The sequence below is a fragment of the Spermophilus citellus genome (genome assembly GCF_964194105.1).
Source record: "Spermophilus citellus genome assembly, chromosome: 9".
Classification (NCBI taxonomy): Eukaryota; Metazoa; Chordata; class Mammalia; order Rodentia; family Sciuridae; genus Spermophilus; species Spermophilus citellus.
Genome location: NC_138191.1, coordinates 108,804,661 through 108,823,664, shown reverse-complemented (window position 1 = coordinate 108,823,664; position 19,004 = coordinate 108,804,661). Strand labels below are relative to the sequence as shown.

The window sequence follows — 19,004 nt, the reverse complement described above, 5'->3', positions numbered from 1 at the left end:
CTGGCAGATAACCCCTGAGCCCTTGGACTATCCTGCATGACAAGAGCACTTTTGAGCCTCAGGCTTTAGAGAATGCTGTATCAATTTGACCCCTGGGGGTCTGGGCAGGATACTGAGTAGCTAAGGTCTTCCATGTAGGCTCTGCATCCTATGTGGCTGACCCCTAAATTAGAACGCTGAACACCAAGGCTAGGGGAGCCTCCCTAATAGTTGGCAACACTTCTGCCATGTTTTCATGCATCATTCTTAGAAAAAATGAGTTGACTCCACTGGAGGAAAATGTGAAATGGGAGCCTGGTTTTTCATAGATTCTCCCAGGCACATTTTTCCTTTACTGACTTTAATCTGTGTCTATTCACTGTAATAGACTGTACCAGGAGTATAACAATTGTTTTGAGTTCTGTAATTCCCAGCAAATCGTTGAGCCTGAGGGTGCCCTGGGGAACCCTTAACACAATATTGATATGTGCTAACAATGTTTGTGGATTCAAAGAAAAAATTTACCTTTGTAGACATGAAACTACAAATGGTTTACCTGGGAACCAAGTTGGAACTATAATATAAAACCTAAAGGATTAAGACTATGAAAAAAAATTCCATAGTTAGACCAGTGTGTGTATATGTTTGAAGAAAATTTCACCATAATTAAAAAATAGTCAACATAAAAAAGTACTCTTGTATTCTAATGCCCTTTATATTATTACAAGAAATTAAACATTATACGTCATCCATGAAAGAAAAGCCAGAACTTTTAGATTTAGAGAACAATTGCATTGTTAAAGGAAATTTCAAAGGATCCAAATTCAATTAAAGACAAGAAAGAAGGACATTTCTAACTATTGGAGGAATACGATAGATATTTCTGCCATTTGCAAAGTCTACTTAGGCAAAGTTTCTTGTTAATGTTGATGATCGTGAATTTGAAGGAAGCAAAAACAATCAGGAATTTTGTAGCCATTTCAAGAATTAAAATCTAATATAAAAACCATAAGAAAAGCTGATTTCTTATAAAAAAAAGTTGAAAAGATGTTATTTGGAAGTTTTATTCCAATTAAATATTTACTGTCTTCCTAAATTCTTTGTATTTTAATGTCTTTTCATAATTATGTACTATAATGAAAATGTGACTAGTGTTTTCACCAAGTCCTAGACTTTCTCAAAATTGAGTTTGCCCTAATGGGTCACATAAATGCTGCTATTTTCCATATGTCCCACCCATGACTTGAAAAGCACTGGGAAGCCCTGAGTTGAAATAAGTTTTATTGCTGTAAAAAGATTCAAAATAATGATGGCTTCAAATGTAGAATTTTATTTCCCTCTCAAATAACAATCCTTTTTTTTTTAAATTTAATTGTAGATGAACACAATACCGTTCTTTATTTATTTTATGTGGTGCTGAGACTTGAACCCAGTGCCTCACACATGCCAGGCAAGCACTCATGGCCCCAGCCCAATAACAATCCTAATGTAAGCTTTCAGGGGATGACGTGGGGACTCCTTTGTGTAATAGTCAAATGCATTCCAGGCAGCAGGAAGGCCAAAAAACAAACCATCCATCATTTACCTAGCTTTGTATACTTTCATTGTGCTTGGCAGGTATGTTAGCTATTTCCTTGGCTGCTCAGTTCCTATTGACTGCGGGCTCTTGGGGTAGGGAGGTCTCTCATCAGACAGCTGGAAGAGTCTTGGAACCAGACAGATGTGGGTTCAAACCCCATCTCTGCTGACGACAGCTGATGGTTTGGAAGGGTGTTTATCCTAAGACTCAGTTTTCACATCTGAAAGATGGAAAGAAGACAACCAACCTCAAAGGACTGTAGTGAGGACGCAGTGAGGAAGGCAGGTGAAGTGCTCGGGGACCACAGCTGGCAAGCACTCTACCACTGAGCAACTTCCCCAGCCTGCTTGGGCTTCCCTGAACCCCAACGTCTAGCACTTTGCCTGGAGCAGAGGGCCTGGGTCAGTGTTAGTGGAGACAGACTGAACTGAACTGGGCTCTGGGGAGGGACAGTAACCCCAGGCTCAGCAGGCTCTGGCAACCACAGAACGTCCCCCGTGAAGATCTCAGGGACTGAGTTAGACAGAGTAATGTCCAAATCGTGGAGGGATAAGGTCATGGCAGGGGATGACAGTATAGCATGGAGCGTGGGGTTGGGTTCTTTGTCTCATGATTTGAAGAATAAAATCCACAGACAGAAGGGTGACAGCCAAGTAACAGGAGAAAGCAGAACTTCCAAAGAGGGAGCAGTCCCAAGAGAGGGACACGAAAGAGTGCCTATTATCCAGGGGTTTATACAGATATATAAATTTAGGGAAGTCAGCCTCTGGCCCAAGCCTGGATAAGGCATCCAGTGTCCACTCGGCATTCATGCAGCCTTTAGTCCAATGAAAATATCAATCAGGCATTTTTCCTTCTTTGGAGAGGCATGGACCCTAGTCATGTAGGTTCTGATTGAAAAATAGCTTTTCTCTAAGTTACTAAGCAAATATCTGCAAGTGCTGTTTGTGCTCTACTGCCCAGGAAGGTACCCAGGGGCCCATCTCCCTGACCTCCCATCTTTATCTCTTCCTTCTCACGTCATACCCTCTCTGGAGAGGTAAGCCTCACTGCTGTTAGGGAATTTGGGTGATGACCACTCCAGATTCTTCAGACTGAAAAAGGATGTCGAGAGGTGAATAGCAGTCAGGAGCCTCCTACAGAAGCTTATCTAATGGACCCCTTTAAAAGTCAGGTGATACTTCATGGTAGATAGCATTTGTGTGACCATCTGGAGCTTGATAGACTCTGTAGGTGTCTTGTGCAACAGGGCAGTACAGAGGTCTGTGGTAGCAGTTGGCAGGTGACTGGATGAGGTATACAGAGGGTAAGGATCATGCTAGTACAACAATAAACAAACAGCAAAGCATGATGTTTGCAAACAATTAGCACAAAATAATCAGTGTTATCAGCTAGCTTCTGAAGACCATGAAGATATTAACTTGTTGGAATTTAAGGTGTGGTCTGACATGTCATTTACTTGTGAATGGAAGCCATTTAAGGCTTTAGGAACATCAACAGAGTTATTAAAAACATAGACATGACATTTAATTTTTATAGTGGCACAGGTTTCCTTTTGAGCTGTGGAATATCATCTGATTTTTGTAAAATAGCTTTCTCATTGGTGTTACCTCTGTGTTAGCAGAAGGATCCCTTTAGTTGTGTCCCTTAGGACTCTCTTGGTAAAGTCAGTTAGGGCTTTCATGGGCCACATTTCTCCTTCTAGACCAATATGGAAGATAAATATCAGAGCTAAATAATCATACCAGTGAAAACTAAATTGGGCTTACCATGTAGGAGGTTAGGAAAATTCATAGGTCTCAAATTGACTTAGAGCTAACTTGTCACACAAGCAGCATCTTTTGTGGTAGTTATCAGATCAGACACTTTCTTTCTTTATAGCTTCTCAGTTTTACTTCCTTTTGGGAGGACTGACACAAGTGTACATTTCAAGTTACATTAAAAAGCCATTGTGTTTTAAAATGCCCCTGTCTGCTTGCATTTTGGTTATAATTTGCTGCCAGATGTTCAAGACCATGTTGGTCAAAAAATTGACTGTCCCTATCCACCATTAAGAGTCAGCTGAGGGGGGTGGGGTTGTAGCTCAGTGGAAGAGTGCTTGCCTAGCATGTGCGAGGTACTAGGTTCGATCCTTAGCACCACATACAAATAAAGAAAGCACCACATACAAATAAAATAAAGGCATTCTGTCCATCTACAACTACAAAAAATAATAATAAGAAGAAGAGTCAGCTGAGATTTGTCAGGGATAATTCTTGGGAATCTGAGAAGACTCTTGGTTCCTTCAGCTTTCCTCTACCAATCATGCCATCTGTCAGAATGGATCAGGGTCTTGCTGACCACGTGGGGCTTCCCTCAGAATCATCAGGGAATTTTCCCTTTCCAATGACCCTCATCTTTGCAGATGTACACTGATTGGCTTCCTGTTCTCCAGGGTCCTCACAATCTACCTGATAGGAAGGTCGAGTGACTCACCAGAGTTGCAGGGCCCTTAGACAAGTCTCATCATTCTCTGAATTCCAGCTGACCTTAGAGGGCAAGGGTGGTTTTTTCTTATCTCTTTTACTTCCTTGACTTTGATATTTCGTTTTAAATATCCAGCAGGACAGTTTCACCATTTCATAATAAGAGTACTGGGTTTTAATTTTAATATTTATGATTTTGGAGTTATCCCTTTTAATATATTGGGGTCAGTATTAGTACTAAAACTCAGCATGATAGCCTATCTGTCCTATAGTTTTTGGTTTATTGTCTCAAATTACCTAGGTTGTGGGCTGGGGATGTGGCTCAAGCGGTAGCGCGCTCGCCTGGCATGCGTGCGGCCCAGGTTCGATCCTCAGCACCACATACCAACAAAGATGTTGTGTCCGCCGAGAACTAAAAAATAAATATTAAAAAATTCTCTCTCTCTCTCTCTCTCCCTCCCTCTATCACTCGATCTTTAAAAAAAAATCAAATTACCTAGGTTGTTTTGTTAGAAGTAATAATTTTGTAAAATACTAACAGCCAACATTTATAAAGTTGTATGAGGATTTAGTTTGTATAATAGCTCTGAACCAAAAGATATAGTTTCTATAATAGCACTAAGGTATATTTAATATCTATTTAGTCTCTACAAAGATTCATTAATTTTTTTTAACTCATCCCATATGAAATCCTTTACAAATTTTTTCTTTATACAACTCTCTTACAACCTTAAATATCTTTTATAATTCACCCAAAACTTTTCTTAGTTTTGCATTATATCCTTTGTTTATTTTGAGATCACAGTAATCTTTACAACAAAAATGTACTTTTTGAACGTAACTTTAAATGAACTTAATTCTGGCCTACTTTGGAGCCACCCTAACATGGAGTAAGGTGAGAGGCAGAGTCTTTACTCAGGTGAGTATCAGAAGCAGACTTATTATCTGATGTATAAATGCATCTCATTTATATAACAACAAAACATTTATATAGTTAAAGCAAACAGATGTAAGCCAGGTTTTCAAATGGCAGAGTGGCCCTTTTATGTCAGATATAATGTATACAAGAGAACCTTCATTGGTTACCATACCTGTATTAAACTACATAGCTTTTGTTTTATAAATTTTATATAACACCTAGACAAAGCTCAGATAAACATATTTAGTTTCCATTTGTATACATATCACTAGTCACATAAATTTAGGGTGACAACTCTATTGTAATATCTGAAATTTAAGTTTTTAAAATTTAACCAGAGCTATAAAATAATCATTTATAAGACTTTGAAATAGGTATAAACCCTAATTTCTTTAAGACTTAGCTTCCCTAAGTAATAAAACCTAATAGACACAAGAAGTTATCTTGATAAATAAGATCGGATCAATATTTTAAGAAAATCTTGTACTTTTTAAGTATAGAGAGTTAGACTTTTATATTATACTTTAAAAGCTGACCTTAGAAAACTCCTTAAATAACTTCATCTAAGTTGAGAATATGCAACTTAGTTACACACAAACTTTTTGAAATTGACCTTTTACAAACCTTCTGTAACTTACTTAGACATTCTATAACTTGTTTACATTCTTAGTTTTGTCCCGTCTTACTTTTTATTTTGAACTTCAGGAAAAAAAAATATTACTTTGTCATACTAAATACTTTCTCTTTCAGAATTTTTTTCCTTATTAGAAAATACATTTTTATATTTATAACTTTCTTATATTTTTATTCTTGCTTTTGATCTTTTAAATTTACAATTTGAAACAGTCCTTAAAAATTCATGAATTTGTACTGAGTGCGGTAGCACACCCCTGTAATCCTAGTGGCTTGGGAGGCTGAGGCAGGAGGATAGCAAGTTCAAAGCCAGCCTCAGTAACTTAGTGAGGTGCTAAGCAACTCAGTGAGACCCTATCTCAAAATAAAATACAAAATAGGGCTGGGGATGTGGCTCAGTGGTCAATGGCTCAGTGGTCAATCCCCGGTACTCCCCTCAAAATAAAATACAAAATAGGGCTGGGGATGTGGCTCAAGCGGGAGCGCGCTCGCCTGGCATGCGTGCGGCCCGGGTTCGATCCTCAGCACCACATACAAAGATGTTGTGTCCGCCAAAAACTAAAAATAAATATTAAAATTCTCTCTCTCTTTAAAAAAATTCATGAGTGTATAAAATTACTCTTATTTTAATGAAATAAAATACTGGCCTCCTTCCTTCCTGTATATATTTACTTTTCTTGTAGTTTTTTTCAATAATATTAGGTTTTAAAAAATATTTATTTTTTAGTTTTAGGTGGACACAATATCTTTATTTTATTTTTATGTGGTGCTGAGGACCGAATCAAGTGCCTCACGTATGCCAGGGGAGCACACTACCACTTGAGCCATATCCGCAGCCCCCAAATTAGGGTTTTTTTTGCTCCTTGTATTTAGAACAACATATATCAGTAGAATTTTAACTCTTTTTTAAAAATTTTAATATTTATTTTTTAGTTTTCGGCAGACACAACATCTTTGTATGGGTGCTGAGGATAGAACCTGGGCCTCATGCATGCCAGGCGAGCGCGCTACCGCTTGAGCCACATCCCCAGCCCTTAATCATCTTGTTTTTAGTGAAGACACAGAAACAAAGCCATCTTAAATTGACTTTCCATTTACCAGCAATTTATAAAAACATATTTAATAAATCCCAAAATATGTTGTCTTATAGAACTTAAGAAGCCAAGAGTACTTAAATTTAGATTTAGCAGTTGATGTTTAAGTATCTTAACTTTGACCTTGCCATTGAGGACAATGTCCTGTGGGAAGGCAGAGTAAGATAAAGTGACAGGAATCCAGGTCTTGGATGGTTGTCCTTTCAGCCAGGACGTCAGCCTAAGCCTGTTACATAAGTGAGAGATCAATAAATACTTCCCTTAGTTAGGCCTCCACACTTTGGGGCTTCCAACCTGGAGGCTTAGTCTTGAAGAGTCAGAAGCAAGGTAGCCCTTGCATGAGACAGGGGAGCCTAACCTGGACTGACCGAGCATTTAAACCATTCCACAGCTGGCTATGAAGGAGCTTCATCGAGAGACCACATTGGAAGGAGAGAGCGAAGCCCCTGGTGGGAGTCCTAAGAGCAAAGTGCATCCCTGAGGCCAGGTCAGACAGAGGGAGGCAAGAAAGGCAGGGGCTCAGCCTTGAAGAAATCAGGAGCCACCTGAGTGGCTGTGGGCTTGAGGGCTCCAACCAGAATGGGAAGCTCAGCATCTGACAAAAGATGAATGGCAAGGGACAGATCTACCACTTGGAGGGAATAAGGTGTTAAAGCAATAATTATGAGTGGGAAAGCAAAGGGTGACTTATTGGGATATGCATTCAGCAGAAGCTTAAGCAAAATGGACTTTCTTTCTTATAAATTGTCAAGGTAGGAGTGGTTCTGGTCTGGTCTGGTTGCTCCTTGGCAGTGGGGCCTGGGTTCTTTCCATCTTATTGCTCCCCTGCAAAAATTGATCCAAGTTTTATTTATTTTCAATCATCAGGTTTTTTTGTTGTTGTTGTTGTTGTTGTTGTTTTGGGTTTTTTTTTGGTGTTAGGGATTGAACCCAGGGCCTTGTGCTTGCGAGACAAGCATTCTACCAACTGAGCTAGACCCCCAGCTCAATATTTTATTAATATTTTTATATTAACCCAGAATTATACTTCCCAGAGCCCCTTTCCTATATGGTGAGTTTTGGCTGAAAGAAGAACTAGTATGAAGGTGGGGGAGATGTAAGTGAAGCAGTGGCCATTATTCCTTGAAGGAGAGGTATACGGTGACATACAGATGCAGAGAAGCTTAGTAGATCCAACTTGTCCTTTCTCTGCCCCACATGCAGCTCCTCTTTCCAGATTCTGGCCCTGCTGATCACAGGGGCCTCAGGTCTACCACAGAGAATAAGGCCACTGGCAGGTAGCTACACAGAGACTGTAGCTCCTTCAAACTCTCCACGCATCTGTCCTCCTTCCTGGTGGCTGATGTGCTGGCTTCTCAGATTTCCCAGTCAGCTCCAACTGTCCACCATGGCTGCTCTTTGGGAGGATTGTGACAGGCTCCCTCTTCGCTCCCTCAGCGAAGGGAGGTAGTTAGACAAAGTCTGATTCCTCCGTCCCTCATCCATCTATATAGATAAAATTGTTCCTCAGTTTTTCCCACTGCTCACTTAGATTTTGCCTTTAATTTTTTAATCTGCTCAGTTTTCATTCATTCATCTAATTTCTTGCTTCTAAAATTTTTACTGTTGTCATGTCTTCTGTTCTCCTTGCCTGTATGGATTTATGTAGTTTTTAGCTTGTATTTTTTTTTGGGGGGGGTACTGAAAATTGAACCCAGGGGCCCTCAATCCACTGAGCCACATCCCCAACCCACTTTAATATTTTACTTAGAGACAGGGTCTTGCTGAGTTGCTTAGGGACTTGCTAGGTTGCTAAAGCTGGCTTTGAACTTGCCACCCTCCTGCCTCAGCCTCCCAAGCTGCTGGGATTACAGGGTGCATCACCTGGCTGGATTTATGCAGTTTTCAATCATCAGGTTTTTTTTTTTTTGGGGGGGTGCTAGGGATTGAACCCAGGGCCTTGTGCTTTCAAGACAAGCATTCTACCAACTGAGCTAGACCCCCAGCTCAATCATCAGTTTTGAGGAGGTTTCAGTAGGGAGGGAAATTTGATGTTTGTTCAGTCTACCATCTTGACCTAGAAGTCACCTCAACATTTTTTTCTTTTACATGGAGTAAACTGATGTTTCCTAAATAGACTGCGCCTCCTGCCTGTGTGCCTCAGCTCATGATCTGATCCTCCATGGCATTTCTAAACCCCCACCTTGCCAGCCTGGCCTCCTTCCTCCCTGAATTCACATCTGCCCTGCTCTGGGAGGCATTTTTTTGTGGGGGGAGGGGGCTATATTGCTGGGGTAAGGTGTCCCTCCTTTGGGTTTTGAGGCACCCCACCATTTACCCTCATAGCTTTTACAAATCTCAGTAACACAATGGCCTTTGTAACCTTGGTGCCTGCAGCAGTGCTGGCCAACTGGGAGATGCCATTGTGCTTGGTGGCTGATGAATGGATACACATTGTACAGACTCCTTTGCTTTGTTTACCTAGTGAGAATCAGAGGAAGATGATTTTATGACTTAAAAGGGAGAGGATCTGGCATGGAAAAAAGAGACAAAGGAGACATGTACGACTTAGAGGAGCCAAATAAAATGTTGTGAGTTTTGTCAGTCTTAGAAAATGATTTTCAGAGCTTTAACAGATGATCCCGTTATTCTAAGCTTAGTTTTAAAAAGAGCCCCCAGAAAATTAATCTACAGCATTAGTGGACAAGGTTGTGGCTATGTTTAGGTATGTTTCAGTGGAAAATGAAAAGGGAACCAGGGGGCTTTTGGGGTGCTGGTAATGTTCTATTTCCCAGTCTGGTGCTGGTTCCATGGCTGTGGTCAAATATATAAAATTCTTGTACACTTATGATTTTCATATGTCTGTTATACTTCAAAACAAGTTTACAAGTTTAATTTTTTAAGCTGCAAAACAACATAGAACCAGCCCCAAACTTCTTTCTCCAGAATAACATCACCTCCACAACATCATTCCTGTCAATCTTTCCAGTTATTTAAACCCACAAACAGATGGGAGTTTTTCCATATCCCTTTGAGTTCAGATTAGTTAAATATATGTTAAGTGCAGCTTTTTAAAAATAAAGGTTGAATCATTTTTTTAAAAACCTCTTATCATGTGCAGCAGGAATCCAAGTGCTAATTATGTAAACTTGAGGTTGTTGGACACCTGTTTACCCCAGGTTTAAGATGTGCCTTTCAAGTGAGATTGTGCTAATGACAGAAGCAGGAGCCATTGCTCTCAGAGACAGAAATATATCTCCTGGATAGATCTTGGATACAGATGTCTGGAGCCTGGCCCAGAATTTGAAATTATAACTATTGAGTTGTAGACACACATAATGGCTCCACTGAGTGCTCACCGGATAAGAAGTTTTTTGAAATATCTCAATCTCCTGTCCATCCACTTTGTGTCATTAGGTTAGATCACTCGACTCTGTGGCAGCTGGGAGAACGCTGGGTGCTCAGGGGGCGGCCAGAGGATATTGCCATACTGACCCTTTAGTGGTCCTCTGTCCATGAGTTACCCATTGGGAAACATTGCCTGGAAACATTTGAGACCCTTGGGTCACTGAGCAGAGCCCACGTAGGGGTGGATTTTGCAGAGTCCTCCCAGCAACTGAGATACAGTAATCGGTTTTTTTGAAGGAACACTCATTTGTCTTGGTCACAGGTGGATGAAAGCCAGACCGCAAGGAAGTTAAAAGTCACAAGGTAATTTAATTGTCAGATATTGATCGAGGCTCTACTACGTGCCCAGCTCTGTGCTAAGAACTGAACAGAATGTTCTTTCTCTAGAGCTGCGATACTGGAAGGGTTCCGGGGCCATAGTTTGGTTGGAAGCAAGTGGTAGGGGCTTGTGTTGGAGATCCGTTGAATAACAAGGGCGATTTTACATACTGTGTGTGTTTGCGATGACTCTGGAGTGCTTGGGGGAGTTTTAGGGAGATTTTACTACCTCTTCTGGCAGGTTTTGGAGCTTAAAGAAGGTAATCCTTTCTCTATGTCCAACAAGTAGCAAATATAGCTGATCTCAACAGGACATGGTAATCCTGGGACAGAAGAACCAAGACAGACTGCAGATCATTCATCCTCTATGCCTATGTGCACACAATGTGAAGTGCTGGGGACAGACTCAGGAATGAAGGGTACCTAACAAGCCAGAGAGGCTCAGAGGGGTTCTCACAGACAGATGGATAGAAATAGGTCCTATTTGCTATGTTCTTTGAATCCAAAAGTCAGAACACATAATCTGAAAAGTATTCATTTTCCATTCACCCAATTATTCTCATAGAATTTCATAATTATACATGCAACACAATACTTTCATTAGAAATAAAAATAATCTAAGAAATCTGAACTGTCCCTTGATGTGTGGTGATGTTAGCTATGGTATATTTATCAACTAAGAATTCATTATTGTGCTTGAGAGCATGTTTTTACAATGTGGCTTTTTGTCTTTTACTACATTTTTTCCCCTAAATGTGTTGAGGTACTAGTGTATGATTATATGATCATATATAATAGCAATGCACATTATTATAGCCCTATATGAGACAGATGTCTCTACCAGATTATTCTACATCCCATGATGTTCTCCATGAAGGACATGAATTAATTCTGTGAGGAATTGCTGAGGGCCATTACTAAGTAGAAATGACGCATCGAAATTTCCTTGCCAGCGTACCCCATGTTAATTTCGCTGTTGACCTTGCATGTGTATTTGAGAAAGGTGACCCTGCTCAACGACCAGGGTGGATCCAGGATTAGGGTGTGTCCTGCAGTTTGAGGAAGTATCCCGCTCCTTGGGTTAAGGGCGTTCCCAGTTTAAGAACTTGGATTTTAGGGAAGTTCGATGTTGAGGATTATTGCTGCTGGAATTAGGGCGTTCCTGCTGCCTGAGCTCCCGTTGAGTTCTCGTGAGATTCAGAGAACATTTTGAGAAGAAAGCCTCGTGGACTAGGTGAATTGGGTGGCAGCAGAACTGGGATTGCCCCAGAACGTGTGTGGAGGCCGGTGTGAGTTCGGGAATAAAGAATTGCTGTTTGAATCTACAAAGCTGTGTGGTGGCTCGTGATTCTGTGCCCAGCCAAGACTGCGGCAAGGAATATAAATTTTACCTCTGAGCTCAACTGCTTCTTGAAGGCCTCTGAATTTCAGAATAGCTTTCTTCTGTGTATGTCTGTGATGATACTGTATTCAATGCCTCTCAAAAATCTTCCTAGAACCCAGGTCAGGGAAGCTATATAAAAGATCGGCAGCAGGTGATATATCATTTACCCTTGAACAAGCTAGGTCTTCAAGTGGTTTCCCCCACGCTGCATCTCATTAGCTCTCTGTAGTGTCATTTTGCCTGAACTGCACTCAGTGGTACTGCCATCAGCCTTTATAGCAAGTCATTATAAGGAACAGGCTTGTGACCCTTACTTGTATGCTTGCTGAATGGATGTTATTGAGGCTATTTGTCCCTGCATTACAAATCTGTTTCTTCTCCATCAACTTAGGAGAAATTGATTTCTGAGCTCATTTGCAGAAACAGCACTCCTTTTCATTTATTCAAGAAACACTTACTGAGTACCTACTATATGCAGATAATGTGAAAGATGATGGGGATAGACTCAAATGAAATTCAGTCTGGTAGAAAAGACAGACATCTACTAATCAATTACCCCCCGATTATACAATTTTGATAAATGCCCCTAAGAAATATTGGAGGGATTTAGGGGTTCTAGCAAGGGGACCTAAGAGCCAGTGAGAGGTGATTTGAGGATATGATGTTTCTCCTGAGCAATTATTGTTTTTTTTTTTTTTTTTTTTTTTTTACCTGATCATATTGATCCTCTTTACTTTGGTTGCTAGGGATGTAAAAGTTAAAGCTGTGACTCAGCTCTAGAAAGGGTTTGTGATCTGTTTTAATTTCAGGACTCATTCATTTGTAGAAAAAGTATTTATTGGAAATCTTTCATGTGCCTGGACACTGCACATACAACAGCAAATAAGATAAACAGGGCCCTGACTTCACAAGCTTATAGACAATGGGAGATTTGGACAAGGAAATTAATTATTTAAAGACAATTTGATAAGTGCCATGCTCAGGAAGGTCCAGGTAACAACAAAATAATGGAAGAGAAGGGCTAACACCAACTTGGGGGAGGGAGGCTATCCAGAAAATTACTTTGGGGAAGTGAAGAGCGTACCAGAATGTGATGTCAGTAAGACAATGGGTAAGGGAGCTATGCCAGCAGAGGTCTGTGCACAGATCCAGATGAGGGAAAGAGAACAAATGGTATGCTTGTGCAACTGAAAGAGTTCACTGTGGCTACGGCATGGGCTGGGTGATGTGGTACAGAGGTAAATTGAGGCCAGTTTGTGCCTGGCCTCCTAAACCACAGTGTGGTTTTGATTGTATCCTAAAGGCAATGGAGTGCCACTGAAGAAAAAAAGTTCCTACCCTTGGTTTTTTTTTTTTTTTTTTGCCATGCTTTTCTCTCACAGTTCATGCATGACTCACGCACACACATGCAAACACACAACTTTAAATCCTTAAACAAAAGAGAGTATAACCAACTGATTCACTACTCCATTAGAGAAAGTTAGCTCAAGTGAAGAAAACCTAGTATAACACATTCATATTAAAAAAATAAACCAAGTAAGAAAAGCTGTGTTATATGTACAGAGCATCTCTTGATGAATAAGAAACTGCTAAGAGCATCTGTCTCTGGGTGGAAAACTAGGTGCTGGGGAACAGGCACGGGAGGCAAGCTTTTACTATGTGTTCCTTTTTTTAAAAATTCTGTACCATTTACATATTTATTAAAAACTAAATAAACTATAATTTTAGAGTAGCCCCAATCTATGAAAAACTACAACAAATTCGTTAATAGTTGCCATCTCTCTCCTGCCCCATTCCTCACTCAGATTATACAAGAATGTCAGACATGCCACATATCTATAGGAACTGAGAAAGGAAGTCAAGGAAGCCTTGGTAAGGAAATGATTAGCAAGGCTTAGTGGTGGGTAGAATGAGGGCATCTTAAGTGAACTTCACATTTGCCCTTGGGAGGGCGTTTGCATTTTTTTCTGTCTTAGCTTCATTGTCTGTAATATAGTATATCATGAAGGGATTTTTATCATAGAGTAGTAGTGGGAATTCAATGTGCTAGATCCTGGTTATTAAAAGGTGAACAAGACTGTACCTGATAAGAAAACAGGCAGATGCAAGGTTATCTTCAAAGAGATTCCAATCTGATATAGAGGAGACAGATAAGTAAATAGGTAATTCTGGCACAATGTGGTAAACACCTCAGAGCAGGCATCCAGTGCCTGAGGGATATGTTGGGTTCCCGGAACCAAGCCTGAGATTGGGTTCTTGTGTGAGTGTCTGGACAGTTTCAAGATTGTGCTTAGAAGGGCCCCACATTTGGAATTGAGAAGTCTAAGTTGGGAGTATAAATTGGGGAGTTTTCACAATACAGATGGGACTTAAAGTCTATTATTTAAAGTCTGGGTGAGACTGTGGGAAGATGATTGTAAACAGAGAAGAGATCTCAGGACTGAGTCTTGGGGGAAGAAACTACTGTTCAAGTGCCAGGAAGTGGAAAAGAAGAGGATCTAGGAAGGGAGATCTAGGAGAGGCCTGTGAAATTCAGAAAAGTCCAAAGTGGTTTCTTAGAACCTAAGTGAAGAACATACTTTAAAGCAAAGTGATCATTTGTGACAAATGCAGTTAGGAAAGAGGTCAGCTTGGAGGCAGTTCTGGGGGCAGTATGGCTATACCTACAGGTTCACAGGGAGACTGAGTGCAAGGTGGGAGAAAGGAGCAGGTCAACTATGCAGACGCACACAAGCACTTTTTGAGCATACAATCACACTATTTGGGATTTGTGAACAGACACTGGAGATTACACTCTAGGCTGATGTACAGAGAAGAGGTCTGAGAACATAGAATAAATTTTGACAAGTGCCATATCAATGGATTTATAGAATATGAGCAGAGCCTGACTAGAATGTGTTCAAGGGAAAGAAACTGGAGATGGCCAGTCTCAACATTTTTTAGAAGCAGTGATTAAAAAACAAAAACAACAAAACTGGAGGGTTAGCTAGAGAATGATGTAGAGTCGAGAGAGGGGCTCTTAGATTATAGTGGGAGAACTTGTATCATGTTAGTGGAAATGATCTAAAGAGGGGAAAAAATGGTGATGCAGGAGAGAATGATCAGACATCCTGGAAAATATGAAGAGAATATGGCACTTGAAGCAATGAGGAAAGGTTGACCTTTAGGAGAGCAGGCAGTTTGCCCACAAACAGGAAAAAGGACAGAGTTTGTTTGTATAGATAAAAGCAGGCTGATAGGTATGGAAGTTCTTGTAACTCCTATTTTCTTAGTCAAATGGGAAGCAAGACCCACAGCTGAGAGAGAATATAGGGAGGAGATGGGAGAGGTTTGAGGAGAAATGTGGAGTGCACCCACAGAAGTTGGGTAAATGGCTCATTTTGTTACCTTCTATAGCATCTTCATTTGGTCAGCAAGTATGTTCTGTCTACCATTTCTAGGCACTTCAATAAACATCAAATGCTTCTGGAAAGAATGTGTGGTCATAGATCCTCTTCAAACACACCCCACACATTTTTTTAGATTTGGAGCTGAGTGCAGAGTGGCAGGCTGGTAGGGTCAGAACAGTGATGGTCCTGATCTGGAAGAAGCTAGAAGCCTCTGAGAGAGGCCACTGCAGGAGCCTCCTAAATGGCTTCTTGGAATCCAACTCGTTTGAGTAATTTTCCTGAAACACAAATCTGATCACATCATATATTTTCTTTAACTCCTTCAATGAAGATGGGTGAGAACTTGTGGCAAATTGCTTCTAGGGAGGAAAACAGGAACACAGATTCAGGGGTGAGAGAAAGACTTTTCATGGATGCCCTAATGTAGTGTGTAGTACTTGGCAAAAATAATTAAACATGTAATGAATTTATTTGCTACTCAAAAGACAAAATCCTCCCGTCAGAAGTCTGTGCACCTCTCTAGTGTCCCCAGGAGACAGAAAATCCCTGACTTTACTATTAACATTCTTCTGGGCCTTGGAGCCAGTAGATAAGCGCCTTTTTCCTTCTTTCCCGCTTTTTTTTCTTGCCCCGCCTTCCCCATCTTTGCCAGTGCACTTCCCCGTTCCACTTCCCACTTTTCCAGACTTCCCTACCTGAATCCCGGATCCCCACCCACTTGGCCAGTCCCCGCCTAGGCACTCCCCTGGCATTTCAGCAGCAGACACTTAAGAAAATCCAGAGGAAATATTATGAACGGATCTGTTTGCCTCATTACATCGTTAGTCCAAGAAGAGGGTAGCTTATGAACCAGCGCAGTGTGGGCACAGAGTGGGTGTTCAGGGAATGTCAGTTGCATGAAACTAGTCTTGCGACCCATGTCCCTAGCAGTCGCCTCCGTCAGGGAACATGTGGGGAAAGCGATGCAGACGAGGAGCTGGCGTCAAACAGCCCTTTGGATTTCTCTCTTGCAGACTGAGGTGCCACTGCTGGCGTCCCTCGGTCTAGAGGGACCCGCGGAAGAGAGAGGCTGGGGTGGCACCACAAGGAGCGCACAAGGATGCACGCTGTAGAGAACAGGAGACGGTCTGTCTGGCAGCCTGAAGGGCTAAAACGTCCGAAGGCTGCCGCAGTACGAGGCTAAACCAAGAGGCTGACTTGCCAGGCGTGAGTCACAACTCGGCGGTCTCTTATTAGAGGAAGCCCAGAATCCACGGGTAAACAAGTACAACCTGCAGAGCCCAGGCGCCCCGCGCGCCTGCGCAGTCGGGCCCCGCCCGCGTCCCCCAGGGCCAGCCCCGCCTTCGCCTCCGCCTCCGCCTCCGCCCTCTGCGTGCGCACCGCCTAAAGCCCGCCTCCCAGAAAGACTGCCGGCGCATGCGGCCGGGACTCATCACTGGCTGCCGGGGGCTCACCGCGAGAGTTGCCGGCGTAGCTCTGTAGTTGACAGGAGGATCTGAAGCCGGCCTCAGGTAGGCTGACTCCAGGGATCCCGGAGGAACTGCTCTCCCATGCAGGAGTCAGCAGCTCCAACCGAGACCTGCTCGCCCGGCCCCGCGCCGGGATGACAGACGTCGCTCCCCACCAATCAGGGGCGAGGTGGTCCGGCGTCCTGCCCAATGGGCTGCGTGCCTAACGGGAGTGGGGCGGGCGGCCCAGGCCGGCGAGGTGCCGGCTCCCGCGCGCGGGCCGCGTGGCTGGGAGCCGCTGCGGAGAGGGGCCAGGAGAGACGGCCGGCCAGGGCGGGAATGGCCACAGAGGCCGTGGGGCCCGCATTGCAGTGCTGGGCAGCGCCCGGTCAGCCTGGCCTGGCTCGTGGACGGGGTAGAGTCTCTGAGCCCGTGCTCAGCGGTCCCTGGGAAAGCCCGGTGGCCGCCACTTCATTCCGTCTGCCCCAGCCCTCTGGTCTCAGGCCTCGGGTTCGCCCGCCTGGAAGGGGGATTCCAGGCCCGCTGTCGCCCGCCGCGGTGGCGAATGTACCAGGCGCCCCGTGGTCCCCACAGATCCTCCGTTGGGGGAAGGGGCCTGTGAGCTCACCGGGCCTCATGGTCCCTGGGATGGCCCGTGGCCCAGCCATGCTCACCTCCTTCCCCGCGGCGGAGGATGCAGGCTGTCTGGAGAAGTTCACTACGTTTGCGTGGCGCACTCACGTCGGCACTCGTTATAATCTTGAATCATCAGCAGCCCTATGATTAGGGCGGTGCGGAGGTTCTCACCCCATTTTACTGTGATGTGAGTCCCAGCATCGGGCAACCCAAGGGACCTGACTGAGGTCTCAGCTCACGGACGATAGATGGAACTTGATCCCACAACTTTGATTTTTTATTTTTTTAAAGGTTTTTGATTTTCACCTTTGGTGAACTTCTTTGATGCATCTTGACTTATGTTGTTTCTGTGAGTGTACACCTTCCGATGTCTTCCCATCATCTTCAGAATAAAGTTAAGATTGGGCATTCAAGGTGGCACACAAGTTGGCACCTTGCCTTCCCTGTTCCTTCCCCTCTACTCTCCTGTTTCCATGCTCTGGGCCACGCAGTCAGTCCTTCAAGGCCCATCGCAAGTCAGGTCTACATAGCAGAAGAGATTTAGATCCTCCCCCACTCCAGACTGCCACTCACCACCCTCTGATGGGCCATGGCACTTTACCGTGGTCTCACCGAACGTTGTTTTGCCCTCTTTCCATTTTTATAGTCTTCATACGTTGTCCCTTCTCTTCCCTCCACCCCTGGCTTACTCATTTATTTGTAAATCTTCTGTCAATATCTGAACTTTCAGCAACTTGAGTTATGGGTTCAAACCTAAATATTTTGGGAGAGGGTCCCCCACAAAATGTGAGTGGTTTTCACATGATAGGTAGACTGTAATCTGAGGGAGTGACTCTTTTCAGACTCCCACTGGATCTCTGCAGCGATATTTATTGCCAGGCTCTGTAGGAGACTGAAAGAATCTGCCCCAAAGACAGGTGTTACCCTTTTAGAGCATAACTGGGACAAGTCAAGTGCAAGTGAATGAGATGACCCTTTTGCAGAAGAAACCCATTCAAAAACTCAGTGTGGCTGAGGAATTTCTAGGAACATTCAAAATTTAGTAGGTGAGACCACGTTATGGTCTTAGGCAGAGATGTCTTTTTAAGACATAATTGACAACAGAGCGGAGCCAAGGCCAGTATTTGTCTTGTCAGTAAGAAACCATTTAACTGGAAGATGCCAATGGTGAGAGTAAAGGTTTCCCCCAAATAATAGGGTTTAGGGTCAATAAGTTTGAGGAAATTGCTTTCTGAGTACCCCCTTCTTGGAAGGTCACAGTATCTGTTAACTCATGAAGCACCTCTTAAAGGCTTGCATTAAAGAAACCAAATGGGTATGTTTAGTTAGCATTTCTCTGGTTTATCTGTCCATAAAACTCTTTGTGAAACTCAAAAAACTGCTGCAGCAGAGGCTAGAAAGTGCAGGCCCATGTCTTCCTTGCTGTCTGAGGGAAAGGCATTCTGAGCATTCTGATTTCCTTGCCAAGTGTGTTCATTCCTGCTCCAGTGAGGAGTGGGGCGGGGAATGCTCCAAGCAGAACTCCCCTTTCCTAGTTCCTTTCTTAGCTTATTTTTGTTAGAATCCATCTTCACATGGAACATTCTTGGTGGAGGAAAATGTCCTCCCCCTGCAAAGCAAATAGCCTCTGCCACTTGGTGATTGTGTTTTTCTTTTTGGTCACATTTGGGTTTGCCTACCGAATGCCGATTCTGGGTCTCTGAAGCTGGGGACTGGTGATGAAATCCCCCCTGGTGATTAAACCCTGCCTGTCCCTGTGTCCTCACTGTTTGC

General features: G+C 43.0%; 1 protein-coding gene and 1 long non-coding RNA gene across 2 annotated transcripts in view; one reads left to right on the top strand and one right to left on the bottom strand.

Moving 5' to 3' along the window:
* LOC308655635 overlaps positions 1-16,736 on the bottom strand; it is a 33,524-nt gene extending 16,788 nt beyond the window's left edge. The window contains exon 1 of the long non-coding RNA XR_014023482.1: positions 16,602-16,736. This is a non-coding gene — a long non-coding RNA (uncharacterized lncRNA). The remainder of the gene's footprint in view (positions 1-16,601) is intronic.
* Positions 16,189-19,004, top strand: part of CTPS1 (CTP synthase 1) — a 30,928-nt gene continuing 28,112 nt past the window's right edge. Inside the window, exon 1 of the mRNA XM_081305708.1 lies at positions 16,189-16,658. The gene's annotated coding sequence lies outside the window, so the exon portion shown is untranslated. The remainder of the gene's footprint in view (positions 16,659-19,004) is intronic.